Below are 9383 nucleotides of genomic sequence, written 5' to 3' on the forward strand. Positions count from 1 at the left end.
GGGCCCTTCCCCGGCTTTGTGAAGCCCCCATTAAAAGATGTGGGGGTCTTAAAGAGGGGGACGGGGGGCTTACCTCTTTCTCCCCATACCCCCGGCAGCTGTCCAACATTTCCCCCCAGTTTCCCCTTTTCCTTCCACAGTTTTTCGGGGGACGCCTCACTTATTTTGGGGATGACCCTTAGTCAGGCCGTGCTCAGGGCCCCGAGGGGAAGGGTCATCGCGACCCCGCACAGCATTTTTTACCCTAACACATATGTGTTTCCCCTTTACATGGTTTGATTTTAAGACTGACTATCCTTGTCACCCTTTTTAATAGTTTTTCTTTGACTTTAAAAAATGGCGGCAGTGGGCTTTTACACCTTTTGGGTCACAACACAATTTAACAACCTCCGGAAAAACCCCCTACCTCTCCTGAAGACATGTCACAAAACCACGAAAGAAAACTTTTTGGGGCCCCTCTTATTTCTTTTCCCTTTTCCTCTTCCCCCAAAAATGGTTAAGCCGTCGTTTTTTTGGGGTAAAAATGCTAATGACAGAAAAAATTGGCACATTTAACACTTTTCTTGTGATTCAGATGATTACGTGTGATCACGGGATGTGGTTTACAAACATAATATGTTTTTTTAGTTAATTATTTTTTTGTTATTAGAGATTATTTTTTTCAAGCAAAGAATTTTAAGATTTGTGATTTTTCTTTTCCGAAATAATTTTATTTTATCTCGTTTCCCCCTGGCCTGTCCTGACAGCACTTTTCTCTTTCGCTTGGGTCGGTTTTTTAGGGGAAAAGGATCAAGAAGGAAATTTTTTTTCCCCCTAATTTTGGTTGTTGTTGTTTTGTTGAAACCCTTTTGGTTAACCATAGCGACTTACAATGTCATTGGGGACATTTTTTTCGGGCTAGAACGGAGTTTTAAAAAAATTTTAAAAAATTATTTTTTTGATTTAGTATGATCTCCCCCCATAATCATGATGCACTGGTTGCCCGATAACCCGGGGTTTTGTAAATAGCCCCATAGATTTTTCCCGGTCCCGGTTCATGTAGGGACAGTAAAAAGAAAATTTGTCAATCGGAACTTTTGAGTCAGGGCCCACAGTTCATCAGTTAATTAAGTTTGGGTGGGTTTAAAATAGAATAATTATTTTCTTAAATCACCCCTTTTTCCCCCCCTTAAGTCCTTGCATGTTTTTGGGGAATCCAAAATGATTGGTATTTTTGGGTGTTGGAATTTCACAAACGCTCAACCAAGAAGAAGAGCAGGTTTTATAGATTTTCCCGGTGGTTTATTCAATGTACGGGGTTTTGGGTAGGATCCCCCCGATGAAGTTAACATCTAGCAACCCGGTACCCCGGCAGTTTAGATTTTTGACCTTGAGAAGATTTGCTTGCCCAAAAAAACTTGCAAATATTTTTTTCATTTTACCCTTTTTTTAATGCAACTTTCTTCCATACATTAAATGTTGAATTCAATGGGTAGTTGAAAAATTGATAAGCTAGCATTGTAATCACTCAGTTTTGTTAATCTGTGTTTGTGATTCACTCTCTGTGTGAATCGCTCTCACTTTCACTTCATTCAAGCCCTGTCGCCACACACACCACCCAACACTCATTCACTATCCACTAGAACAAAAGACACTGAAATTTTTAAAAAAATAGGGTTGTTCTTTTGTAGTCCCGGCTAATTTTTGATGTACTCTTTCCATGTTTTTGTCATTTGCCAGTACTCACATAAATTTTTACATTAATTTCTGTGTGACGAAAATGGTTCAAGTAAATCCTTGGGATGCTTTTTGTTGTTTTCCCTTACTACTTCATATCATCAGATCTATTACTTGGAGTTTTAAATTTTGGGAGTTCATGCCGATTCAGTGACGTCTCCCCTTTTTATTTTTTTCTTATCTGTGAAATAAAAAAAACACCAAAAAAAAATCCCCCCCCCCAAAAAAATAAAAATTTAACATTAAAATCTGGAAAATTAAAAAAAATAAAGCTAGTGGGACTTAACCCCCTCTTCTCTGTTAGTTCTTTTCCCCTACTATTGGCCTTTAAATGTATGATTTGGTTCCTCGAAAATTTAAACATCGCCGCGAAAACCGCACGGCACCAAAGGGGAACCCGCTGCAGAACCGGGCACCCTTGGATGCTGTGGGAAGTTGTCACGGAAGACGCCAGAAATTTGGCAGGATGTTCTCAGAGAGGTGTTAAACGTCCATGATGTTTTGGGCGGGCGCCCCCCGGGGGCCCCTATATTCAGCGAAAAAACCAGGGGAAAATTTGCCAGCAAAGGGACCAATCGCCCCCAGGACGACTGCAAATCCATAAACCCGGGGTCGTCCGCCCGATAAATGCCCCTGCCCCGGACACCCTAGATCCCGATGAAGATTCGAGGAATGGGACGAGCATGCACCAGAAGGACCTGGGTGAGATTTTAGAGGACGTGGGATAGCGCGTTGAGTTAGGCCGGCAAGGAATAAGAAGTCAGACAAATCCAAAGTCAAGGAGGATCGTGGATGTCGAGGATGGACAATTTACCGAGGCCCGGAAAAAAGGGCGACAGGGTCAAGCAGCCCGAAGATGCACCAGGAAAACACACAGAGAACGAGATGGCCACCAAGGGTTTGGGCCCTTGAGGCAAATTTAAAAGGCACCCAGGGGAGGCGTGGGAGGTGGCCGGCAATATACAATGTGGGGGGTCATTAACAGACGGACGGGAAATATTCGCCCTCAATACCTCCGGCGTGTTCGTATATTTCCCCCCCGCTGTCTCACTATTCCTTCCACAGCAGGTTCGGGGGCGCTCACTATTATACTGAGGATGACCTAGCTTAGTCAGTTCGTGCCCAGCGCCTGACGTGGTAAAGTCGAACCCGCCCTTTACCCTCGGAGGTGTCCGATAATGACCACACTTACCTTTACCCATGACTTGTACATGTGTCCCCATACTGTGTTGTATCTTATCAATAAAGATCAAGCTTTATACAAAATAACACCTGCTAAGCCATTGTAAAAGGGTTCGAACCCCTTTAAACCGTTATCTCCTCCCCCACTTCAGTAATTGCAACCTTTTTGAGTTTCCTAGTTCAATTTATTAAAAGTGGGTCGGGCCCTTTGGGGACACTCAGACAGCCTACAGATGTGACCTACTGAACCTTTGTCTGCAGTTTTACCTTCTCTCTGTAAATTAAAAGGCCTAAAAAGAATGAAATTCTGTTTTACCTTTGCCCCTGCTCAATTTTGGCACCCGGGAAAAATGCGTTTCTGCACTCAAACCCCTCACAGCCCCTCGTTACAGGGGAGCAGCGTGGGATTCGCAGAGCAAATATCTACATAAGGTCACGAAAAAGCAAAGCAAGAACCTATGTTTTAATTGACCACCGCTTCCGGCTTGCATATTTTAAGGACCATTGTTACCAATGAAATTTGGGGCCACTTGCCGAGGGAATTGCGGGCCCACCCCGTGAGCCAAAGTTGGGAATCCAGTAAGGGGCACTGACGGGGGCCCCTACACTCCGCCAGGACCACCGCCCGCGCTGACGATCACTCTTAACCCCAAAACCACCCCGCACCAACAAAATTTTCCCCAAGATTAGTCACAGTATTGTGTTAAGGTGCAATTTTTTTTTTTTTTTTTTTTTTTTTTTTTTTTTTTTTTTTTTTTTTTTTTAGGATATTAGGGAAATATTACCTTTGTTTTTTTCCTCCCTTTTTGCCGATTTACCCTGTATTTTTACATATGTTTGGTTTCCCCCCATGAACAAAAAAGACATCGCCCCCCCTCAGGCCACCACCCCCTCCCTTTTAATTAGTGATTCCATTTTTAATTTTTTCCCCATCTCTCCCTAACACTCCCAAAATAATTTCTCTTTAAAAAACATTCTACAATTATGATGCCAATTTCGCAGAAAACAGGAAAATGCAGACATGTACAAACAAACGCACGAACCCACGGGTGACACCACATTTTCCTCACGCATCTCCTCTCCTGTGTTGTTTCCTCTCCATGCCTCTCACTTCATCGCCTACTGTCACTGACAATCGGACCTACCACAAACACCGTAAAACACGTTTCCCGCTCTCTCAGCAGACATTTTTGGGGGGGATTGCGAAACTTCCATATTTTGACACTGATGCTTTTTAGGGAAATTGCGTTTTTTTTTAACCCCTTGGCATAATGGTTTTTGGGTCTTTTTCTTTTCAAAACCCTTTTCCCGCTTTTAATTGTCGTTCAGATTAAACCCGGGACAAATTTTGCCCCATATTGTGTTTGTTAGCCCAAAAACCCCCCAAAAAAAAGTGTTTTCGCTTTGTTTTTCCTTTTTCATGCCAAGCAATAACATTTGCTTTCAGAAATTACATTTTTTTCTGGAGGCCCCAAATGAAAAGTTAAATCCTCAAAACGATGCCTTTTTCCCTCATTGGTGCAGGGACCAACGTTAATAATTCTAATAAAATATGTACCTGTTGGGGATGGGGTTGCATCAATGGTTTAAATGGAGTATTGTTTTTTTTTTTTTGTTTTTTTTCCACATTTACTGCTGATTGATTCCCACGGACATTTTAAAAAAACTCAACATCACCACGTCATTTATAAAATGGTTGACTGACCTCAGGGTTAGTTTTTACACCATCTTATTGTTTCCCCGACTTGTAGACCCCCCGCGCAATTTTTCCCCCCCTATCGCAAACAAAAGTTTCCCCCCTTTTTCGATGACAGATGGATCCCTTGATTTCATACCCCATCACATGTAACCTTGCCCTCCCCACTGTCTACTTTCGAAATTACCCTCCTTGGTTTTGTACGTATTGTTGCATAGTGATTAGCCCTTAGCACGCAGATCCCTTCCCAGTCCGGGTGAAACCAGGCACCGTCAACACTGTTTATCTTGTGCATCTTCCTTCATTGTATTCCCACGTATATCTTGTTACGGTTATATTGTACTTTTATGCTACTATAGATTAATATTCTTGTTATGATTTTGCATTTTCTTTTAAAGGTCACATGGATGTTCATGTTATTTTATATGACATACTGATTTTATACATTGTATACCTTCTTGATGTTACTGTATGTACTTACTTATCTGTTTGGATTTTTGTCTTTCATAGGTACTGTTTACTTATTTAGTGAGTAGGATATTTTTGTGGGTTGTAATTTTTAGCTAGCTGCGCCTTTCCACTACCTTCTGCTGCGGGGACCGCCGCGGTAACGTGACCGAGCAATGTAAGACCCATTTCACATACTGCCTTTTCAACTCCCCAAAAAATCTTGCAGGAGGCCCACTAAAAATCTTAATTTTTTTTCCTTTAAAAATTCCCAAACCCTAAAGGACTCCCTTGGGACCACTTGTGCACTCCTTCCCTTGCCTACCATTACCATACGCATAATATTATTAACTTATAAATATATGAAAAGGGAAACGGCCATAGTAGATAATATAACTAAATCATAAAGTTTCGAACTCTTCACAAGTTCCTCTTCAGATGAATAAACCGAAATGGAGAAGGAGATCGTCTTGAGATTTGCAAAGTTCTAGCTTCGCCCATGCCCCCGGCCTGTCTCATTTGGTTTTCTGACATTCGGGGATTGCCAGCAGGCCCCCCTGCTGCCATGGGTAAGAGGCAGATGCACATGGTGTATTTAAAGCCCCCGGGGTGTGAGACAGCCCGGAATGTTTGCAAACAGCTTGTGATCTTGTTAGGGTTGAATTTTTTTTTCCCTGGGGGACCCAAATGATCCTGGCAGCTTTTATTTTTGGGCGTTCCAATTTTTCTTTTTTATTTTTTTTTTTATGGCAATCACAGCGACTGAGGGAAGTCCACTATGGGCCGGACCATGACAAGAATGATCTTTGACTTTTTTCTGCCCTATGTGCTCCCATCATTTCCCTCTGACAAAGTATTGATTTGATTGGCAACAGGTCTGGACCTCCTTCTGGAGGGTGAAGGTCCGGTCTATTTTTACCGCAAGGTATTGGAATTTTTGGACCCTTTTAAGCCATTTCCCCCGATTTTTTAGGGGCTTTTGCCCGAACTTTATGTTTTAGAACCATGGGTTTGGGGTTTTTGGGCCCGAAATTTTTAGTCCTTTTTACAACCCCCAGCACAAGGTCCCGACAAACTGGGGTTTATTTAGGGATATGGACCCGTGGGGGTGAAACAAGATCTCTGCATAAAGATGCTGCACCCCCCTGGAGGTTTATGTTGAGGGAAAAACATAGGGTCTTAAAAAGGGGGGACTGAGAACCCCCCCTGTGTATTCCATTTTCCCGGGCATGGCTTTGTAGGTGACTTGGAATTTGAATGGCTGTTTTTCCCGAAATGTCACCTATCCAAGCAAGATTTCTCTGATTCCCTTCTGGACAAGCTTTCCTGAATGGCAAGAGGGCTTGCTAAATTTAAAAACCTTCTCCCCGGGAAGGAAAACTACCACAATGTGCCTTCAATTTGCTGAAGTGTGGCTATGTGATTACAAGTCTGTCTCCTTGTGGCGTTTTTGCTTGCCCTCAGTTCGGTGGCGACATTGCTGCTTTTTTTAAGAAACTCATGTGCAGTCTGTTTTTCCCCTTATTGGGGGGTATGATGTGTGCCCTCCGGTTTTAAAATGGGGTAGCCGCCCGAAACATTGCCATAGCTCTGAGAAGGTGGTTTGGTGGTCCCTTAGGAGGGCTAGGTTGTCAGGGATTCTTTGCTTATGAAATTGTTTTCGGCACATGTTGACTCAGTGGTTGACCTCCCTAAAACCTTTGGGGAAAGTCCAAAGGTTTTTTTGCGCCTTTGGGGCAGGCGGACGAGTCACGTGATGGGGTTTTCTTTTTCCACCAGGGGGTACGTAGGCTTTAGGGGGGTGCTGGTTGGGCCCTTGCAGGGTTACATTTTAATCTGTCGTGGGGGGTTTTTTATTTTTCCATGTATTTTGGGAAAAGCTTTTTCCTCTCACCCCCACCCCCACGGGTCCAACAAGGGGAAGTGAAATTTTGAGCCAGTGTCTAACAGTGGGTATGAGAGGATACAAGCAGCTAAAAGCCCCTTGTAAGGCACCACGGGCCAGTGTGATGCCAATGGCGCATGACTGCTTGACCCTACCTCCCCAAAAGGGGACCAGCTGCTTGGGGTACCGGGCCACGTCAGGCCCGCAGGGGGTACTCTTCACGGAACGCCAACCTCCAGGACTCCCGTGTCCAAGGAACAGGTCCAGCACGGCAAACACATGGGTAGGTGTAAACCCCTGGGGAGAGACCAGAGGGGATGTCCTTCCACTTACAGAACATCATTGTTTGAAAACCTTGGAACCTCTGAAACAACCACCCAAGGTTGTTTCACCTCAGTGAGGGAGGAGAGGACCTGTACCTTTTCAAAGTGAATCCCTCTTCCCTCTGAAACAACCACCCAAAAGCTGTTTCACCTCAGTAAGGGAAAAGGGGTCCTGCACCTGTTCTAGGAAGTTCCTTCATCCCTCTGAAACAGCCACCCAAGGCTGATTCACCACAGAGAGGGAGAAACTAACTTTGGAGGGCGGTTCCTATGGCGGGACGGGAAGGCGGTGTTCTGTCTAGCAGCAGCTATTTAGACAGAACCAGGCTGAGGGCCTGAAAAAAGGAGGGGCTCCTACCTGCCTATTCATTCCTATGCGAAAAACTAGAGTGGCTGTCATCAGATGGTCTGCCATACCAGTCCCTAGCAAATAAAATGGCAACTCTCTGCACACCGTAAGGCAGGCACGCTAAGGCCCCATAGACACACCCTCCCCTGCGGGAGGTAAAGGTCTGCCCACGTCCGAGCACGCGCCCAAGATGGGATCCAGTTCACCAGAAGGTGCACAGAGTTATCCTAATGCCGAAAAATCCGAAAAGGAAAGAATAGGCTAGATGGCATGAAGGTAAATGCAAGTAATTAGCATTACGACAACAATTAAGGGTGGACGTGAAAGCGCCAGGGTAGCGTGTAAGAACCAAGGCCAAATTTGCTGTGGGACGGGTCCAGTACATCTCTTTAAACCGCCCAAGCAAAAAGCTTGAAACCGAAGAGGTCATTGGAGCTCTCTTGGCATTATCTGGCTTAGCGCAAATAGCTGCAACCTGTCGAACACCTTTACCTCTGAATCAGCCATGTAAAGTTTGATTCACCATAGGGAGAGAAGAGAGGAGTGTCCTTTGAGGTGTATCCTGTGATGTGTTGTGAGAGGCTGAGATGTTATCACTGTACTAGCCCAGAGGCTTACAAGGAGGTAAGTCCGATATGCGATATGCGAAGCTTAGCCTCGCCCGGGCTATGCCCATGAGGGGAGCCCAGCCTGTGTCGACTAATGCCGACTTCGCTCACGTGTGTCAGCTGGTGCTGACTCGGCTGAATTTAGTCCTTACCTGCCATGGTGTCCAGCCACAGCAGTAACCTCCAGGCGACAATTGCAACTTCTCGCCTGGGCGGGGCGCTAACAACCTCCAGGCGACAATTGCAACTTCTCGCCTGGGCAGGACGCTAACCGCCGACCCCTCGGATGAGAGGCCGACACGTTACCACTGTACTAGCCAGGAAGGCTTACAAGGAATAATTTGGCAAGTATATATAGTGATAGAGAGACAGGACGAACAAGAGCTGAATCAGGTCTCAGGAGGAAGGTCATGGTCGAAGTCTGGGGAGGGTGGTAAGATCATCTAAGCCCCATTGACCAGCACTCGTGTTAAAATTAGGTTTTCTAATTAACAAAGAATATTAGACTAATTTATCACTTAAACGTAATTTGGACATCATAATTACCAAAACCGACAAAGGTAATAACGTAGTTATCTTTAATAAATCTGAATATATAAGCAAAGCTCATTCCCTCCTGAACGACAACTCGACGTATCAAAAACTGCGCCCAAACCCTTATCCTTCTGGCACGGAATCATTTCGTAAAAACCTTAGACGTATTGCTGCCTTTTGTCCTGACCCCAAATTCTTTGATCGCTTTAGAACGGTTAATCCCTCTATTCCGTATTTTTATGGCCTTCCTAAAACTCACAAACCTCCCGTCCATTAGACTTTTGGCTAGCTATCTCCTTTTATAGGGTCCTTTTCTGATAGTCATGTTAAACATTCGATGGGTTTAATGGATAAGGTTAGACACTTGCCGACGCATGGTAAGAAATCAGTGAGTTTTGATGTAGATTCCTTGTTTACTAATATCCCGCTTGACGATGTGTTAGAATTTCTTGAAAAAAAAAACTTTCTTCTGCTCGTGAGAAGATCCCTATTCCGGTCATTTGCTTTATCGATCTCATTTGTTTGTGCGTCACGAATAAAGTCTTTACTTTAGATGGCGAATTTATACATGGAGATATTTCAATCTGAACTCCTTCCGTCTATTCCCCTCCCGACACGATTTGGTTGCGAATTTATACATGGA

Source organism: Penaeus monodon, chromosome 5, assembly GCF_015228065.2.
Source record: "Penaeus monodon isolate SGIC_2016 chromosome 5, NSTDA_Pmon_1, whole genome shotgun sequence".
In the NCBI taxonomy this organism is placed as follows: Eukaryota; Metazoa; Arthropoda; class Malacostraca; order Decapoda; family Penaeidae; genus Penaeus; species Penaeus monodon.